This window comes from Felis catus, unplaced genomic scaffold (assembly GCF_018350175.1).
Source record: "Felis catus isolate Fca126 unplaced genomic scaffold, F.catus_Fca126_mat1.0 Un_scaffold_57, whole genome shotgun sequence".
In the NCBI taxonomy this organism is placed as follows: Eukaryota; Metazoa; Chordata; class Mammalia; order Carnivora; family Felidae; genus Felis; species Felis catus.
This window is the reverse complement of record NW_025408541.1, coordinates 136,560-157,698: the sequence shown is the minus strand read 5'-3', so window position 1 is coordinate 157,698 and position 21,139 is coordinate 136,560. Positions and strand designations below refer to the sequence as shown.

The 21,139-nt window shown below is 43.1% G+C and overlaps 1 long non-coding RNA gene across 20 annotated transcripts in view; it reads right to left on the bottom strand.

Moving 5' to 3' along the window:
- Nucleotides 1-1,384: 1,384 nt before the first annotated feature.
- Nucleotides 1,385-21,139, bottom strand: part of LOC109499376 — a 56,474-nt gene continuing 36,719 nt past the window's right edge. For 12 of the 20 annotated variants that reach the window (XR_006593686.1, XR_006593684.1, XR_006593692.1 and 9 more), the window contains 3 exons: nucleotides 19,679-19,835; nucleotides 2,242-2,398; nucleotides 1,386-1,541 (listed from right to left, as the gene is read on the bottom strand). This is a non-coding gene — a long non-coding RNA (uncharacterized LOC109499376). Of the gene's footprint in view, nucleotides 1,542-2,241; nucleotides 2,399-19,678; nucleotides 19,836-21,139 lie in introns of all 20 variants that reach the window. The other 8 variants (XR_006593687.1, XR_006593688.1, XR_006593694.1 and 5 more) reach the window with 2 other exon arrangements.

Genomic DNA, 21,139 nt, shown 5'->3' with positions numbered 1-21,139 from the left:
ATTGATATATGAATTCGACAAGTCACAATCTACAGAAATCAAGCTACATAGATGTACTGCATTTCTAACACAAATCATGAATTAACACAGAGAGAAAGTAAGGGATCAATCCCATTGACAGGCTCACATATACCACAAGAAACCAGGAATAAACCTAACCAAAGAGTTGAAAGACGTGTATTCTAAAGTCTATGAAACACTGATGAAAGAAATGGAAGAGGACACAAAGAAATGGAATACATTTCATGTTCATGGATGGGAAGCACAAAATACTGTTAAAATGTCTACACTCCTCAAAACAATCTACACATACAATGAAATCCCTATCACACTAATAAAAACATTTGTGACAGAACAAGAACAAATGATCTCAAAATTTGTATGGAATAACAAAAGTCCCCAAACAGCCAAAACAAACTTGTAGAAGAAAAGCAAAGCTGGAGACATCACAATTCCAGACTTTAGGTTATATTACAAAGCTATACTGATCAAAACAGTATGGAAGTGGCAAAACAACCACCACCACCACCACCACCACCACAACAACAACAACACACAGAGGCATAGATCAATAGAAGAGAAACGCAGAAATGAACTCACACCTATATGGTCAATTAATTCTCAACAAAGCAGGAAAGAACATCCAATGGAAAAAAAGATAGTCTTGGGACACAGGGGTGGCTCAGTCAACAAAGTGTGTGATTGTGAATTCAGCTCAGGTTATGATCTCAGGGCAGTGCAGACCATGCGTGGGATTCTCTGTCTCCAATTCTCTCTGCCCCTCTTCTGCATGCTCTCTTTCTCTCTCTCTCTCTCTCTCTCTCTCTCTCTCTCTCTCTCTCTCTCTCAAAAGTAAGTAAATAAACTTAAAAAAAGGCTCCTCAACAAATGGTTTTGGAAAAACTGGACAGCATCCTGCAAAACAAAACAAAAACTACAATGGACCACTTTCTTACAACATACACAAAAATAAATCCAACACGGATAAAGACCTATATGTGAAACCTGAAACCATAAAATCCCAGAGGATAACACAGGTAGTATCTTATTTAACATTGCCTGTACAAACGTCTTTGCAGATATCTCTCTACGGGTAAGGGAAACACAAGCAAAAATAATGAGACTTCATAAAAATTAAAACCTTCCATCACCAAGGAAATAATCAACAAAACTAAAACACCTACAGAATGATATTTGCAAACGACATCAGATAAAGGGTTAGTGCCCAAAATATATACAGGTATACAGCACCCAAAAAATGAAAAATCTGATTAAAACTGGGCAGAAGACAAAAATGGACATTTCCTGAAGGAAGACATATACCTGGCCAAGAGACACATGAAAAAATAACAATACTGATCTTCAGGGAAATACAATTCAAAAGTACAATGAGATAACACATCACATCTGTCACAATGACGAAAATCAATGAAGGATGACACAGCACGTGTTGCCAAGGATGTGGGGAAAGAATAACCCTCTTGCCCTGTGGGTAAGAGGGCAAACTGGTGGAGCCAGTCTGGAAAACATTATGGAGATTTCTAAAAAAAAAAAAAAGTGGAAATGGAAGTAACTTACGATCCAACAATTTCACTACAAGGCATTTCCACAAAGAATACAAAATCTTCAAAGGGATACATGCACCATGATGTTTCCAGCAGCATTTTCTACAACAGCCAAATTACAGAAACTACCCAAGCATCCATCAACTGATGAATAAATTGAGATGTGGTATATGGAATGTAATATTATTAGGCCGTAAAAACATGAAATCTTGTCATTTGCCATGAGCTGGATGGAGCGAGAGAATGTTATCCTGGGTGAAATAAGCCTTTCAGACAAAGACAAATACCAGATGATTTCACTAACACATGGATATACAACAAAACAAAGCGGGGGGGGGGGGCGGGGAGGAGACAGTAACAAACAGACTTTTAACTAGGAAACAAACTGAGGGCTTCCAGAGCAAGGTGGGGAATGGGTGAAAGAGCTGCTGGGGATTAAGAAGTGCACCTGGGATGAGCACCGGATGACGTGTGGAGGGGTTGCTCTATATTTTACACCTGAAACTAATACTACACTGTATCTTTACTCACTGCAATTTAAATTCAAGATAACGTACGTTAATGACAGGTACCTACCAGGTTTTCTGTAGTTTGCAATCACTTAATTAGGTTGGAAAAATAACCATGAAACTTTTTAAAAGGCATGTATGATGTGGGGGACAGTTTGTGCCCTTACCTCGGTCACTGATTCTAGCAGGACTGGGAAAGTGGGTCCCAGCTCATTTTTCTAGGAGTTCCCAAGACGAGCATTTCATGTATTCATGTCCTAACGGAATGCAGCTCCCGTTCTTCTGAATTTCTGTCAGGGTTTCTTCCCGGAAACTAGCCTGAATCTGGAACAACAAACCATCGACTGCATCAATGAGGTGATGTCGTGGGACTCCGCAATCCATGAGACCTTTAGTAAAATACATCTTGTTCAAATACTGTCCGGGAAGGGGAGGAATGAAACACGGGAACAGCCCAGAAAACGCAAGGGCCTGTGCAGCTCAGCAACCAGCTTGCCCAGGGAAGCCACCCAGCGCCCACTCCTCAGCACTCAGTACAATAAGACAAATTCTCTCTGGCGACTCAGGAGATGCCAAGTTGCTACAAAGCTCCCAAGATCTCCCCTGGGGCGGGCGGCACAACCTGCTGGAAATGCAGCTCTGCTCTCTGTACTGAGGCAGCTGCAGAGGCCCTGAGTACTCTGGGAGCAATCAAAGCCCTTCCTGCTCTCAGGTGCCCTGGGTCAGAAAAGCCCATGGTGCACCCTCTGCTGGCCATCACTGCCTGGGCAGAGGAACCCGCCTCTCCGGGTCTGTGGTGCTCGAGCTCTCTCTGTTGGCCATCATGGGCATTTTTGCAACGTGGAAGGCCCTGGTTGCTCAGCTGAGACACTGAAGTTGCCTGGACAACTAAACCTGTTCTCCACAGTGGGAAAGGTTTTAATGACAGGGCCTGGGACACAAAGAAATCTTTTCCTTCTCCTTTCTTGTGAGTGAAGAATGAAACCGACTTTATTAACGTAATGACATCATTTGTAATGTTTTAAGCAATGTTCACAGAAAAATAGACCACCAATTTACACTTGCTGAGCAAGTGGTAATTGTGTTTACCACCAAAATACTTAGGTTAGATAAAGAATGAACACCTTTGAGAGAGATACCGGCGTCAGCTATGGAATGGATGAGTCCTAGGGATACAAGGGACAGCCAATGGAATGGAGTCAATCCTGTAATAATACTGTTGCATGCTTTCACAGGATAGCTACACTTGTGCTTAAGTACAATATAATATATAGACATATGGAATGACTACAATGTATGCCTAAAACTCATACAACAAATGTGTGAAGAATATTTCAATTAAAAATAGACATCCTTTACACTATTTTTAATTTCTCCTTCTTTGCCAATAAACTATCATTCCTGGGGCGCTTGGGTGGCTTAGTCGGTTAAGCGTTTGACTTTGATGCAAGTCGTGATCTTGCAGTCCATGAGTTTGAGCCCCGTGTCAGGCTCTGTCCTGAGAGCTCATAGTCTCGAGCCTGCCTCAGATTCGGTATCTCCCACTCTCTCCCCCCTCCCCAGCTCGGGCTCTCTCAAAAAAAGAAAAAAGAAACATTAAAAATGAAAAATCATTCCTAATTTGGAACCTGTGAAATTCCATTTATACCAGATTCTCTAACATCACCATCTTGATGTGGAGAGCTTATCTGAAAAGTCACTAATAATATCTTTGATGACACATATGTGACAAGGTCAGAATGAAACTTATAGGAAGCTATGAATCATTTGTGAATTTACAGTATGTATCCTTGGCTAATATTTCCAATGAAACGTGCTTTAGGGACACGGATGGATGAAATAATGTCCACCAGTCATATAGGTAAATATCCTGTAGGACCATGATGCCTTCGATTACTAATTGCCATCTCTTCAGCATTAAAAGAAAGCTGGGACAAGAAAATGTCTTTGAATTTGATGTAAGAGAAGACTAGAGTGTTTTACAGTGTTCACCTACCTTCTGGAATCCTCAGATTAGTTGTGGACAGGAGGATAGCAACCCACGATTGGGATGCACACCGCTAGTCCCAGAGGGAGGATATGGACCTTATTGTCATTTTTTAAATCAATATCAGCAGTCCACCTCTACCTAGTACAGACTTCAGGACCTGGGGACAACATGATGCCTGATGCCTGGGTTCAGAACTTGAGGAAGGCCAGCTGGTGGGGGAGAGGGGAAATCCAACAGGGCCTGGGGCAGTGAGAGAGATGGCCCAGGACACCTCCCCACAGGGCAGACTTGGCGTATACCTGCCAAAGAGCGGCACAATCTCCCTCAAGACATCCCTCTCCATGACAGAACATGAGGCTGAGCCTCACAATTCCAGAAGAAATGAGGGATACCCATCTGTTCAATTCCAACGGCTTCTGCAGAGCTTGGACCCAGGGATGTTGGAGTTTTGGGGTCATGGAACTCTGGTGCCCATGATACAAGCTCTTTCTTCCCCAGCACTCAGAGCCACCTCATACATCCCCTCTCCCCTGATGCATCTAACGCCATCCACATACCTGGAGCAGGTGTCGACCTTCCTCTTTGTACTTCCTCTTTTCAGTGTTTCTCTCTAACCACATCTCTCCATGTTTCTTCCTTTCCCTCTTTAGGGAGTGGTGTAACATATGGTACTAACCTTTATTCTTATACATGTGAATATCCAATTTTCCCAGCACCAGTTATTCAAGAGACTATTCTTCTCCACTGTGTATTTTTGACTCCCTTGTCAAATACTAGTTGACCGTGCATGCATGGGTTCAGATTTGGCTCTCAATTTCCGTTCCATTGTCTTATGTGTGTGCTTACGCCTGTGACATAACAGACTTCTTTGTGTTAGAATGAAGCTTGAAATCAAGAAGTGTGATGCCTCCTATTTTGTCCTTTCTTGCATTGGCTACTTTGGCTCTTTTTGTGGTTCCAAATACATTTGATGAAATGTGTTTCTAATTGCATAAAAATTGCATCGGAGTTTTGATAGAGATAGCACTGAATCTCTAGAAGGCTTTGAGTAGTATGGACATTGTATCTGTATTAATTCCTCCTTCAGATGGACATGGGGTGGCTTTTCACTGACTTGTGTGTTCTGTTTCTTCCATGCAAATTGAATTTCTTCCATTTCTGCACACAGGTTTACAGTTTTCTGTAGAGATCTTTCACTTCCTTGGCTAAATTTATTCCAACAAATTTTATTGTTTTTGATGCTATTGTAAACGTATGGCCAACTACTCTTTGACAAAGCAGGAAAGATTATCCAATGGAAAAAAGACAGTCTCTTTAACAAATGTTGCTGGGAGAACTGGACAGCAACATGCAGAAGATTGAAACGAGACCACTTTCTCACACCATTGACAAAAATAAGCTCAAAATGGATAAAGGATCTGAATGTGAGACAGGAAACCATCCAAACCCTAGAGGAGAAAGCAGGAAAAGACCTCTCTGACCTCAGCCGTAGCAATTTCTTACTTGACACATCCCCAAAGGCAAGGGAATTAAAAGCAAAAACGAACTACTGGGACCTTATGAAGATAAAAATCTCCTGCACAGCAAAGGAAACAACCAACAAAACTAAAAGGCAACCAACGGAACAGGAAAAGATATTTGCAAATGACATATCGAACAAAGGGCTAGTATCCAAAATCCATAAAGAGCTCACCAAAGTCCACACCCAAAAAACAAGTAATCCAGTGAAGAAATGGGCAGAAAACATGAATAGACACTTCTCTAAAGAAGACATCCGGGTGGCCAACAGGCACATGAAAAGATGCTCAACGTCGCTACTCATCAGGGAAATAGAAATCAAAACCACATTCAGATATCACCTCACGCCAGTCAGAGTGGCCAAAATGAACAAATCAGGAGACTATAGATGCTGGCGAGGATGTGGAGAAACGGGAACCCCCTTGCACTCTTGGTGGGAATACAAATTGGTGCAGCCACTCTGGAAAACAGTGTGGAGGTCCTCAAAAAATTAAAAATAGACCTACCCTATGACCCAGCAATAGCACTGTTAGGAATTGACCCAAGGGATACAGGAGTACTGATGCATAGGGGCACTTGTACCCCAATGTTTATAGCAGCACTCTCAACAATAGCCAAATTATGGAAAGAACCTAAATGTCTATCAACTTTCGAATGGATAAAGAAATTGTGGTTTATATACACAATGGAGTACTACGTGGCAATGAGAAAGAATGAAATATGGCCCTTTGTAGCAACAGGGATGGAACTGGAGAGTGTGATGCTAAGTGAAATAAGCCATACAGAGAAAGACAGATACCATATGGTTTCACACTTATGTAGATCCGGAGAATCTTAACAGAAACCCATGGGGGAGGGGAAGGAAAAAAAAAGAAGTTAGAGAGGGAGAGAGCCAAAGCATAAGAGACTCTTAAAAACTGAGAACTGAGGGTTGATGGGGGGTGGGAATTAGGGGAGGGTAAGTGATGGGTATTGAGGAGGGCACATTATGGGATGAGCATTGGGTGTTGTACGGAAACCAATTTGACAATAATCTTCATATATTAAAAATAAAATAAAATAAAATGTATTTATTTAGTTTAGTTTAAATTTATGTATGCATTTCTTATTTATTTTTTCAAGTTTTTATTTAAATTCCAATTGGTTAACATACAGTGTATGTTAATTTCAGGTATAGAATGCAATCATCCATCACTTACATACAACAGCCAGTGACCCTCACTGCTAGCGCCGTCCATAGCCTATCACCCATTTAACCCATGCCCCTGCCCACCTCACTTATAGTAACCCTCCATTTGTTATTTATAGTTAAGAGTCTGGTTTCTGGTTGATTTTTATTTCATTCAATTATGTGAGGGGTCACATTTATTGCTTTGCATTTCTGAAACATCCTGCCTTTACAGGGAATAAACCCTTCGTCACGGTCAATGATCCTTTTCATGTGATCCTGAATTTGGTTTGCCTGTACATTATTGGGAATTATTCATCTATATTCATCACAGGGATACTGGCCTATAGATTTCTGTTCAGGTAGTATCCTTTCTGGCTTCCTACTAGGGTAATTCCAGTGTCATGAAATGAGTTTGGTGGTGTTCATTCCTTTTGAATCAGTGAGAGGACTGCTGTTAGTTCTTCTACAAACGTTTGGTTAAATTCACCAATGAATCCACCTGGTCCTGGGGTTTTCTTCCTTGGAAGAACTTCGATTACTGATTCAATTTACTTACATTGGTTATCTTCTTGTATTGATACAGTTTTCCTTTAATGGGTCTGTGCAAACCTTGTATATCTTCCTGATACAATCTTGGTAGGTTGTGTGTTTCTAAGAACCTATCCATTTCTTCTAGGTAGGTAGTTTTCTGTCATCTAATTTGGCCATAGTCACCACTTTGTCTGCTTTATGTTTCTTTGGTATAAGGCATAATATTTTCTCTTTTATTTATAATTCTTTTGAATTTGGTCCTCTTTATGTCTTAGCATAGTCTATGTATAGTCCTAACAACTTTGTTTCACTCTTCTAAGAACCCGCTGTTGATCTTCTTCATATTTTCTATTGATTTCATGGTCTGTTTCATTGGTTTCCCCTCTCATATGGATTAATTTCTCCCTTTTGAGAACATTGGGCATAGATTGTTGTTTTCTTCTATTTCTTAGAAGTTAAAGGTAGGTTGGTCATTTGAGTCTCAAATCTGTCCTCCAGGCATGCAAACCCAGTGACTCATCAGAGAACCTTCAATAGGTCTTTTCTGTCCTACTTCTCATTCTCAGAACTCCGAGAAATAGAATCCGAAAATTTATTTGAAGACACAATAAATGAAAACTTCTCTAATGCGGGGAAGGAAACAGATCCAGAGCAGAAGGCACAAAGGACCCCCTGTATATTCAAAAGAAGCAGATCCACACCAAGTCGTATAGTAATTAAAACCAAAAATGTCGTGATAAAGAAAAATTTTCACAGCAAGAAAACAAAAGTTGACAGTTACCTAAGAGGGAAAACCCATAAGGTTCTTACTGCATCCTCCAGTAACCCCAGTGCCCGCAGCACTGCAGCTTCCACTTACCTCATTGACCGGTGCTCTGTAGCCTGCAGTGATCCCAGTGCCCACGGCCCTGCAGCTTCCAGTGAAGGCAACGCCCACTGCACTGCACCCTCCAGTGAACGCAGTGCCTGCGGCACTTCACCCTCCAGTGAACCCAGTGCCCACAGCGCTGCAGCCTCCAGTGAACAATGTGCCCGCGGCAATGCATCCTGCAGTGAACCCAGTGCACGGGGCACTGCAGCCTGTAATGCACCCAGTGCCCGCGGCACTGCCTCCTCCAGTGAACGCAGCGCCCGTGGCACTGCAGCACCTAATCAACCCCGTGCCTGCGGCACTTCAGCCACCAGTGAAGCCAGTGCCCGCCACACTGCACCCTCCAGTGAACCCAGTGCCTGTGGCACTGCAGCATCCAGTGAACACAATGCGTGAGGCACTGCAGCCCCAGTGAACCCAGTGCCCGCGGTCTGCAGCCTCCTGTGAACCCAGTGCCCGCAGCAATGGATCCTCCAGTGAATCCAGTGGCAGTGGCACTGCAGCCTCCAGTGCCCCATGACCTCGGCACTGCAGCCTCCAGTACCCCAGTGCTCACGGCACAGAGCCTCTAGGCTCTGTGCTCGCGGCACAGACCCTCCAGTTTCTGACGCCACTCAGCATGTCTGAAGGCACTCCCCGTGCCTGAAGGCACTCCCTTTGCCTGAATGGCATAGGCACTCTCTGAGGGTGCACCCCTGCCAGAGGGCATTCTCTGTGTCTCCTTGAGTGCCCTGTGCATGATGGGGCGTCCCTTGTTGAAAGGCACATGTGCTCCCCTGGCCTGAATGGCACAGGAGCTCGCTGTGCCTGAAGCCGTGCCCCATGCCTGAAGAAGCTCCCATTGCCTGAAGGCAAGCACCATGCCTGAAGGCGCTCCCCTTGCCTCAAGGGCACAGGCACTCCGTGAAGGCTTGCCCATGCCTGACGGCGCACCCCTTGCCTGAGCGCGCCCTGTGCCTGATGGCGAGCCCAGTGCCTGTCAGCTCACACTGTGCCTGAAGTGCATAGAGGCTCCCCATGCCTGATGTCGCGCCCTGTGCATGAAGCCGCTCACTGTGCCTGAAGGTGCTCCCAGGGCCTGAAGACAAGCCCCATGGTTGAAGGTGCGCACCGTTGCTCCAGGCACTGCAGCCTGCAGTGAACCCAGTGCCCGCGGCACTGCAGCCTCAAGTGAACCCAAGGATCGCGGCAGTGGAGCCTCAAGTGAATCGCGTGCCCACGGGACTGCATACTCCAGTGAACCCACTGACCGAGGCACTGCTGCCTCCAGTGAACCCACTGACCGAGGCACATCAGCCTCCAGTGAACAAGTGCCCGTGGCACTGCATCCTCCAGTGAACACAGTGCCCGCAGCACTGCATCCTCCAGTGAACAGTGTGCCAAGGTACTGAAGCCTCCAGTGAACACAGTGCCCGCAGCACTGCAGCCTCAAGTGAACCCAGTGCCCGCGGCACTACAGAAATCAGTGAACCCAGTGCCCGTGGCACTGCATCCTCTTGTGAAACCAGTACCCGTGGCACTGCATCCTCCAGTGAATAAGTGCCCTCGGCACTGGAGCCTCCAGTGAACCCACTGCCCGAGCACTGTAGCCTCCAGGGAACCCACACACCGAAGCACTACAGCCTCCAGTGAACCCACTTGTGGAGTTACTCAGCCTCCAGTGAACTTTTCGCTGGAAGCACTGCAGCTTCCAGTGAACCCACTGCATGCGGAACTGCAGCTTTCTGTGACGGCAGTGCCCGCTGCACTGCACCCTCCAGTGAACGCAGGGCCTGCGGCACTTCACCCACAGTGTACCAAGTGCCCTAAGCACTGCAGCCTCCAGTGAACCCAGTTCCCCTGGCACTGCAGCGTGCAGTGAACCCATGCTCACAGCACTGCAGCCTCCAGTGAACAAAGTGCCCACGGCAATGCAACCTGCAGTGAATCCAGGGCCCGCAGCACTGCACACTCCAGTGAACCAAGGGCCCGCGGCACTGCACCCTCCAATGAACCCAGTACCCGTGGCACTGCATCCTGCTGTGAAATCACTGCTGGCGGAACTGCAGCCTCCAGTGAACCCACTGCCTGTGACATTGCACCCTTCAGTGAACAGAGTGCCCGTGGCACTGCACCCTCCAGTGACCCCATTGCCCACGGCATTGCCATCTGCAGTGAACACAGTGCCCGAGGCACTGCAGCCTGCAGACAAACTAGTGTCCACGCACTGCATCTTCAAGTGACCCCAGTGTCCGCATCACTACAGCATCCAGTGAAGCCAGTGCCCGATGCACTGCTTCCTCCAGTGACCCCAGAGCCCGTAGCACTGCAGCTTCCAGTTATAGCAGTGACCAGTGCACTGCAGCCTGTAGTGAACCCAGTGCCCGCGACACTGCACCCTCTAGTGAGGCCAGTTCCCACTGCAGTGCAGCCTCCAGTGAACTCACTGCCCGCAGCACTGAAACCCTCCAGTGAAGGCAGTTCCTGCCACACTGCACCCTCCAGTGACTCAGTGCTCGCGGCAGTGCACCATGCATTGAACCCAGTTCCCGCTTCTATGCAGCCTGCAGTGAACACAGTGCCCGCAGCAGTGCAGCCTCCAGTGAACCCACTGCCCGTGACACTGCAGCCTCCAGTGAAGCCAGTACCCGTGGCACTGCCCCCTCCAGTGAACCCAGTGCCCGCGCACTGCACCATGCAGTGAACCCAGTTCTGACTGCACTGCAGTTTCCAGGGATCCCAGATGCGACCTCAGTAAGACTCACCACATTCTAGCCAAGGAGCCTACCTTTCCCATACAACTGACCTGAAGGATAGTGCAGCCAGAACACAAAACAGTGCATGCGACACACACCACAGACACTCCGTGATGTGCCAGGCCCTGGACATTGGATGACCTCCTCTTCATAAAACCATTCAACTCATAGGCAGGTAACACAATGAGCTTTGGTAACACAGAGATGGCAAATACTCAACCAAAATTCCAAGACAAGAGGGAGGCATCCCAAATGAAAGAACAAGATAAGGTCATGGGAAGAAAAATGGAGGGAACACTTCCAAACTCATTCTATGAGGCCAGCATGGCCTTGAGTCCGAACTGAACAAAGACCCCACTATAAAGGAAAACGAGAGACAAATTTCCCTGATGGCCATGGATGCAAAAAATCTCAACAAAAAGTGGCAAACTGGATTCAACAATACATTAAAAGATTATTCAGCACAATGAAGTGGATTTTATTCCTGGGATGCACAACCGATTCAATATCTGCAAATCAACTGATGTGATATATCACGTTGATAAAAGAAAGGATAACAACCACACGATCCTCTCAATAGATGCAGAATAAACATTTGACAAAATGCAGCAGCATCCTTTCTTGATGGAAAAAAAAACACCTCATGAAAGGAGGGATAGAAGGGTCGTGGCTCAATGTGAGAATGTCCAGATATGAAAGTCCCACAGCTAATAATATCTTCAATGGGGAAAACTGAGAGCTTTCCCCCTAAGGTCAGGAACACGACAGGGATGTCCATTCTCAACACTGTTATTCACCATTCTGTTGAAAGTCCTAGCCTCAGCAATCAGACAACAAAAAGAATTACAAGGTGTCCAAGTTGGCAAGGAGGGGTCAAAATTTCCCTCCTCACAGATATGATACTCTCCGTGGAAAATCCAAACGACTCCACCAAAAAACTTCTAGGACTGATACAGGAATTCAGGAAAGTCTCAGAATATAAATTCAATATACAGAAGTTGATTGCATTTCTATACCCCAATAATGAATCAACAGAAAGAAAATTAAGGAATTGATCTCATTTACAACTGCACAGAAATGCATAAAATACCCAGGGATGAATCTAACCAAAGAGGTAAAAGATCAGTACATTAAAACAAAAGAGGGGTGCCTGGGTGGCTCAGTCGGTTAAGTGCCAACCTCAGTTCAGGACATGATCCCGCATTTGTGGGTTTGAGTCCTGTGACGGGCTCTGTGCTGATAGCTTGGAGCTTGGAGCCTGCTTCAGATTCTGTGTCTCCCTCTCTCTGCCTTTCCCCTGCTCACGGGCTCTTGCTCACTCGCTCACTCTCTTAAAAATAAATAAACATTAAAAAAAATAAAAGAACAAACCATACAACATCTATGAAAGAAGTTGAAGAAGACACAAAGAAATGGAACAACATCCCATCTCATGGATTGGAAGAACAAATATTGTTAAAATATCAATACTACCCAAAACAATGGACAAATTCAATGTAATTCCTATCAAAATAACATCAGCATTCTTCCAGACCTAGAACAAACAATCCTAAAATATGTATGGAACCAGAAAAGACCCCAAAGAGCCATAGTAATGTTGAAAAAGAAAAAAAAAAACAAACAAACCTGGAGACATTACAATTCTGGACTTTATGGTGCATCAGAAAGCAGCAATCATCAAGACAGTATGGGACGGGCACAAAAATAGACACATATATCAAAGGAACAGAATAGGGAATCCAGAAATGGACCCTCAAAATTATGGCCGAGTAATCTTTGACAAAACAGGAAAGAATATCCAACGGAAAAAAAAGAGTCTCTTCAGCACATGGTACTGGGAAAAATGGACAGTGAGAAGAAGAACCTGGACTATGTTCTTAAACCTCTGGGTCTCTGTCTGTCTCTCTCTCTCTCTCTCTCTCTCTCTCTCTCTCTCTCTCTGACTCTCTCTCTCTCACACACACACACCTCAAAATGGATGAAAGATCTAAGTGTAAGACAGGAGACCATCAAAATCCTAGAGGAGAAAAAAGGCAACCGACCTCTTTGATCCTGACTGCAGCACCATCTTTCTTGTCAAGTCTCCAGAAACAAGGGCAATAAAAACAAAAATGAACTATTGAGACCTCAAGATAAAAAGCTTCTGCACAGCAGAGGACACAATCAACAAAACTAAAAGAAACTGAATGGAATGGGAGAAGATATTTTCAGGTGACATATCAGATAAAGGGTTACTATCCAAAATCTATAAAGAACATATCACACTCAACACCCAAAAACCAAATAACCCAGTGAAGAAATGGGCAAAAGACATGAAGAGACACTTTAACAAGATCACATCCAGATTGGTCATACCATGAAAAGATGCTCAACCTCATTCGTCATAAGTGAAATACAAATCAAAGCCACGATGAGATATCCCCTCACACCTATCAGAATGGCTAAAATTAACATCTCAGGAAACGACAGATGTTGGCAAGAATGCAGAGAAAGGGAACGCTTTTGCAATGCTGGTGGGAATGCAAAGTGGTGTAGCCATTCTGGAAAATAGTATGGAGATTCGTTACAAGAAACAATAAGAGAACTACACTACAACCCAGCAATTGCACTAATAGGCATTTATCCAAAGGACACACTAACGCTGACTCGAAGAGGCACATGCACTCCAGTGTTTATAGCAGGATTATCAACAATAGCTAAATTATGCAAAGAGCCCAAATGACCATTGAGAGATGAATGGATAACGAAGATGTGGTATATTCATACAGTGGAATATTACTCGGCAATCAAAAAGAGTGGAATCTTGCTATTTGCAACAAGGTGGATGGAACCAGACTTTATTATGCTAACCATAATATGTCAGAGAAAGACACACATCATATGATTTCTCTCATCTGTGGAATTTAATACACTGATGAACATAGTGAAAGGAAAGCAAAAATAAGATACAGAGAGGGAGTCAAACGATAAGAAACTGTTAAATAGAGGGAAGAAGCTCAGGACTCCAGGAAGGTTTCTGAATAGGGGTATGGGCTAAATAGGTGATGGGCACTCAGGGGGGCACTTGGAATGAGTACTGGATACATTTTGTAATTGATGGATCACTAAATTCTAATCCTGAAACTGTATTCCACTATAAGGTAACTAACTGGGGCTTAAATTTTAACGAAGAAGAAATATAAAAATAAGTAAAGAAATGGACTACCAGTCAAAAGAAAAGAATATTTAAATCAGACTCTTGGAGTGGAAATGAAAGACCAAAAGTGTTACAGACAAGAAAGGATCAGAGAAAACATCAAGAAACAATGGAAAACAACTAGTAGAATGTCACTAAATATATACCTATCAATAATTACTCTGAATGTAAATCGACTACATGCTCCAATCAAAAGACAAGGATAGGGTGTCAGAATGGACAGAAAAATAAAAAGAAAGAAACAAAAACAAAAACAAAACAAGGTCTATCTAGATGCTGCCTACAAAGCGTTATTTGGACATATGTCACCTGCAGATTTAAAAGGAGGGAAAGAAAAAACGTTTATCATGACAATAATGTAAAAGAAAGCCAGTAGCAATACTTATATTAGGCAAAATAAACTTCAAAACCGAGAGTGTAGTTTGGTACCCTTTGGGTCAATACCTAGTAGTAAAATGCATACACCCAATATTTATAGCAGCATTATCAACGTTTATTTATTTATTTTTTGGGACAGAGAGAGACAGAGCATGAACGGGGGAGGGGCAGAGAGAGAGGGAGACACAGAATCGGAAACAGGCTCCAGGCTCCGAGCCATCAGCCCAGAGCCAGACGCGGGGCTCGAACTCACAGACCGCGAGATCGTGACCTGGCTGAAGTCGGACGCTCAACCGACTGCGCCACCCAGGCGCCCCTATAGCAGCATTATCAACATTAGCCATACTATGGAGAAAGCCCAAGTATCCATCAACTGATGAAGGTATAAAGAACTTGTGTGTGTGTGTGTGTGTGTGTGTGCATATGTACTCACGTGTATGCTCATATATACATACAAATATACATACGTATATACAATGAAATGAAACTCAGCTTCATAAAGAATGAAACCCTGCCACTTGCCACGATGTGGATGGACCTAGAATGTATTATGCTAAGTGAAATATGTCAATCAGTGAAAGACACATATATGATTTCACTCATGTGGAATTGAAGAAACAAAACAGATGAAAACATGGGAAGGGGGCAGGAAAAGAGAAGAGTGGTAACAAACCACATGAGTCTCTTAGCCATAGCGAAAAAAAGTGAGGGTTGATAGAGGGAGATGTGTCGGCGCTGGGCTAGACGGCGGACGAGTATTAAGGAGAGCAATTGTTGTCATGGGTACTGGGTGTGGTATGTAAGGGATGAATCACTGGATTCTATTCCTGAAACAGAGAATGCACTATATGTCAACTAAGACTTACATTAAAAAAATAAATAAAGCTGTGACAAGAGACGAAGATAGACATTATCTCATACTAAAGGGGACAACCAAACAAAAAGATCCAATGATTGTAAATTTTGATGCACCCAATATGCAATCACCAATATAAAAAACATTTAACAAAACCATAAAAGAATTTATAATAATAAAATGATAATAGAGGACTTTAACACATCTGTCACATCAATGGACAGAACCTGTAAACAGAAAATCAACAAGGAAACAATGGCTTTGAATGACACACTGGACCAGATGCGTTTAACAGATATATTCAGAACGCTCCATACTAAAATGGCAGAGTACACATTCTTTTCAAGCGCACATGGGGCATTCTCCAGAAATGATCACATTCTAGGTCACAAGTCAGGCCTCAACAGGTACCTAAAGACAGAGATCAGACCAAGCATCTTTTCTGACCACACGCTAGGAAACTTGAAGTTAACCACACTCATACACACACAAACACACACAAACACACACACACACACACACACACACACACACACATGCACACACAAAGGGGGAAAGGCCACAAATAAAGGGAGGTTAAATAACATGTTACGAAATGAATGGGTCAAACAGGAAATCAATAAGAAAATACACTGAAACTAATGAAAATGAAAATACACTGGTAAAAACTTTTGGAATGCGGCAAAAGCAATTTAAGATGGAAGTATATAGCAATACAAGCCTACCTTAAAGAGCAAGAAAAAATCTCAAACCCTCCTAACTTACAACTAAAGGAATGAGAAGAACAGCAGAATGAAGGAAATAATAGAGATTAAGGCAGAAATGAGGGATATACAAACCAAAAAGACACTAGACCAAATCAATGAAACCAGGGACTGGTTCCTTGAAAACAGTAATCAACATGAAAACTTCCTAGGCAGAGTTTTCACAAAGAAGAGAGAAAGGACTCAAATAAATAAAATCACAAATAAGAAAGGAGAAACAACAGTCAACACTACAAAAATACAGTTAGAAGATAATATTATGAAAAACTATATGCAACAAATTGGACACTCTGAGAAAAATGGACAAATTCCTAGAAACACAAAAGCTACCAAAACTGAAACAGGAAGATACCTAAAATCTGAAAACAGAAAGAAATCAAATCAATAAGAAAAAAAAAATCTCCCCCCAATACAAGAGTTCAGGGCAGAGGGCTTCACTGATTAATTCTACCATCCATTTAAGGAAGAGGTAATATGTATTCTCCTCGAATTATTACAAAAGATAAAAAAGAAGAAAAACTTACAAATTCATCTTATGAGGCCATCATTACCCTGGTACCAAAACCAGATAAAGCCTCCACTAAAACCGAAAACTGCCGGGGCGCCTGTGTGGCTCAGTCGGTTTATTGTCCAGCTCTTAATTTTGGATGAGGACATTATCTTGTGGGGCGTGGGTTCCAGTCCGACATTGGACAGTGCATTGACAGTGTGGAGCATGGCCAGGATTCTCTCTCTCTGTCTCTCTGCCCCTCCCTCACGTTTATGTACTCTATCTAAGGAAATAAACATTTAAAAAAATGTTAAAAAATTTAAAATAAAACTGCAGACCAATAGCCTGAGAGTATGTATGCAGAAATTCTCATTAAAATACCTTCAAATTAAAGTCAACAATACATTAATAGAATCATTTACCATAATCAAGTGGGATATATTCTTGGGCTGCAAGGGTGGCTCCACATTCACAGATCAATCAACATGATGCACCACAGTAATAGAAGAAAGGATAAGAACAATATGATGCTTTCCTCAGATGCGGGAAAACCATTTGACAAAATGTCACATCCATTCATGATAAAAACCCTCAGCAAAGTAGACTTGGACTAAACCTACCTACACATATAAAGGTCACCTAGGAAAAAGCCACAGCTCAGCTCATCCTCAATGGGGAAAAATTGAAAGTGTTTCCTCCAAGGTCAGGGGCAAGACAAGGATGACCCGTCACCACTATTATTCCACATAGTACAAGAAGTCCTAGCCACAGCAATCAGACAAAAAAAGAAATGAGGCATCCGAATTGGCAAGGAAGAAGTAGAACTTTCGCTGTTTGGAACTGACATGATGCTCTCTATAAAAACCATGAAATACTCCAATGAAAATTGCTAGGATTTATATATGAATTCCACAAATCACAATATACAGAAATCAATGTACAGAAATCTATTGCATTTCTATAGACGAGTAATGAATTAACAGAAAGAGAAAGTAAGGGATCAATCCTATTGACAGGTGCACCAAATACCCCAAGATACCTAGAATGAACCTAACCAAAGAGGTGAAAGACCTGTACTCTAAAGGCTATGAAACACTGATGAAAGAAATGGAAGAGGACGCAAAGAAAAGGAAATATATTTCACCCTCATGGATGGGAAGCAAAAATACTGTTAAAATGTCTACACTCCTCAAAACAATCTACATATGTAATGAAATCCCTATCACATTAACAAAAACATTTGTTACAGAACTACAACATATAATTCCAAGATTTGTATGGAACGACAAAGACTCCAAACAGCAAAAACAAAATTGAAGAAGAAAACTAAAGCTGGAGGCATCACAATTCCAGACTTCAGGTTATATTAAAAAGCTGCACTGAACAGAACAGTATGGTACTGGCAAAAAACAACAACAACAACAACAACAACAACAACAACAACAACAACACACAGACGCAGAGATCAATAGAACGGAAACCCAGAAATGAACTCAAACCTATATGGTCAATTAATTCTCAACAAAGCAGGAAAGTATATCCAATGGAGAAAAAAAAAAGATAGTCTTGGGACACATGGGAGGCTGCAAAGCATGTGATTGGGGATTCAGCTCAGGTCATGATCTCAGGGCAGTGCAGAGCATGTGTGGGATTCTCAATCCCCATTTCTCTCTGCCCCCTTCTGCATTCTCTCTGTCTCTCAAAAATAAATACATACACTTAAAAAGAATCTCCTCAACATATGGTTTTGGAAAAAACTAGACAGCAACCTGCAAAACAAAACAAGACCAACAATGGACCACCTTCTTACAATATACACAAAAATAAATCCAACATGGATAAAGACCTATGTGTGAAACCTGAAACCATAAAAATCCCAGAGGATGATGAACACAGACAGTATCTTATTTGACATTGGCTGTACAAACATCTTTGCAGATATATCTCCTGAGTTAAGGGAAACACAAGCAAAAATAATGGGACTTCGTAAAAATAAAAAGCTTCTAACACCAAGGAAATAATCAACAAAACTAAAACACCTACAGAATACTATTTGCACACGACATCTGATTAAGGCTTAGTGCCCAAAACAAATAAAGTCATACAGCACCCAAAAAAGGAGAAATCCGATTAAAACTGGGCAGAAGACACGAATGGACATTTTCCCAAGGCAGACATACACATGGCCAAGAGACATATGAAAAGATGCTCAACAATACTGATCTTCAGGAAAACACAACTCAAAAGTACAATGAGATAACACATCACATCTTTCAGAATGACTAAAATCAATGAATGATGAAATAGCAGGTGTTGCCAAGGATGTGAGGAAAGAGAAACACTCTTGCACTGTGGGTAGGAATGCAAACTGGTGCAGCCACACTGGAAAACATCATGGAGATTCATCAAAAAAAATGGAAATGGAACTACCTTAAGATCCAGCAATTTCACTAAGAGGTATTTACACAAAGAATACAAAAATAATTCTTCAAAGGGATACATGCACCATGATGTTTACAGCAGCATTTTCTACAACAACCAAATTACAGAAACTTCCCAAGCATCCATCAACTGATGAATAAATTGAGATGTAGTATATGGAATGTAATATTATTAGGCCGTAAAAACATGAAATCTTGTCATTTGCGACGAGGTGGAGGAGCGACAGAATGTTATGCTGGGTGAAAAAAGCCTGTCAGAGAAAGACAAATACCAGATGATTTCACTAACACATGGAAATAAGACAAAACAAAGGGGGGGGGCGGTGAAGTACACAGTGACAAACAAACAGACTCTTAACTAGGAAACAAACTGAGGGCTTCCACAGTGAGGTGAGGGAATGGGTGAAACAGCTGCTGGGGATTAAGCAGTGCACCTGGGATGAGCTCCGGGTGACATGTGGAAGGGTTGCTCTATATTGGACACCTGAAACTAATACTACACTGTGTCTTCACTCACTGGAATTTAAATTAAAAGATAACATAAGGTTAATGACACCTACCTACTAGGTTTTCTGTAGTTTTCAATCACTTCACTAGGGTGGGAAAATAACCATGAAATTTTTTAAAAAGCATGTATGATGTGGGGGCAGTTTGAGCCCTTACCTCGGTCTCTGGTTCCAGCAGGACTCGGAAAGTGGGTCCCAGCTCATTCTTCTAGAAGGTCATGAGACGAGCATTTCATGTATTCACGTCCTCACAGAATGCAGCTCCCGTTCTTCTGAACTTCTGTCAGGGTTTCTTCCGGGAAACAAGCCTGAATCTGGAACAAACCATCGACTGCATCTATGAGGTGATGTCGTGGGACCCCGCAATCCACGAGTTCTTTAGTAAAATACGTCTTGTTCAAATACTGTCCAGGAAGGGGAGGAATGAAACACGGGAACAGCCCAGAAAATGCAAGGGCCTGTGCAGCTCAGCAACCAGCTTGCTCAGGGAAGCCACCCAGTGCCCCCTCCTCAGCACTCAGTACAACAAGGCAGATACTCTGTGGGACGAAGGAGATGCCAAGTTGCTGCAAAGCTCCCCAGGTCTCCCCTGGGGTGGGCGGCAGAACGCGCTGGAAATGCACCTCTGCTCTCTGTCCTGAGGCAGCAGCAGCAGAGGCCCTGTGTTTCTGGGATCAATAGAAGTCCTTCCTGCTCTGAGGTGCCCTGGGTCAGAAAAGACGATCGTGCGCCCTCTGCTGGCCATCACTGCCCATGCAGAGGAACCCGCCCCTCCGGGTCTGTGGTGCTCCAGCTCTCTCTGCTGGCCACCATGGGAATTCCTGCAATGTTGAAGACCCTGGTGGCTCAGCTGAGGGACCGAAGGTGCTCTGGGCAACTAAGCCTGTTCTCTACACTGGGAAGGGTCTTAGTGACAGGGCCTAGGGCACAAAGAAATCTTTTCCTTCTCCGTTCTTGTGAGTGAAGAATGAAACCAACTTTATTAAGGTAATGGCATCATTTGTAATGCTTTAAGCAATGTTCCCAGAAAAATAGACCACCAAATTACACATGATGAACAAGAGGTTATTGTGTTTACCACCTAAGTGTTTAGGTTAGATAAAGAATGGACACCTTTGAGAGAGAGATACTGGCTTCCAGCTATGGAATGAATGAGTCCTAGGGATACAAGGGACAGCCAATGGAAGAGAGTCAATCCTGTAATAATACTGTTGCATACTTTCACAGGATAGCTACACTTGTGCTTAAGTACAACATAATTTATAGACATAAGGAAGGACTACAATGTATGTCTAAAACTAATACAACAAATGTGTGAAGAATATTTCAATTAAAAATAGACATCCTTTACACTATCTTTAATTTCTCCTTCTTTGCCAGTAAACTATCATTCCTGGGGCGCTTGGGTGGCCTAGTCGGTTAAGCGTCCGACTTCCACTCAGGTCATGATCTTGCAGTCCATCAGTTTGTGCCCCAAGTCACGCTGTGTCCTGACTAGCTCAGAGTCTGGCGCCTGCCTCAGATTCAGTATCTCCCACTCTCTCCCCCATCCCCAGCTCGGGCTCTCTCATAAAAGGAAAAAAATAGGAACATTAAAAATGAAAAATCATTCCTAATT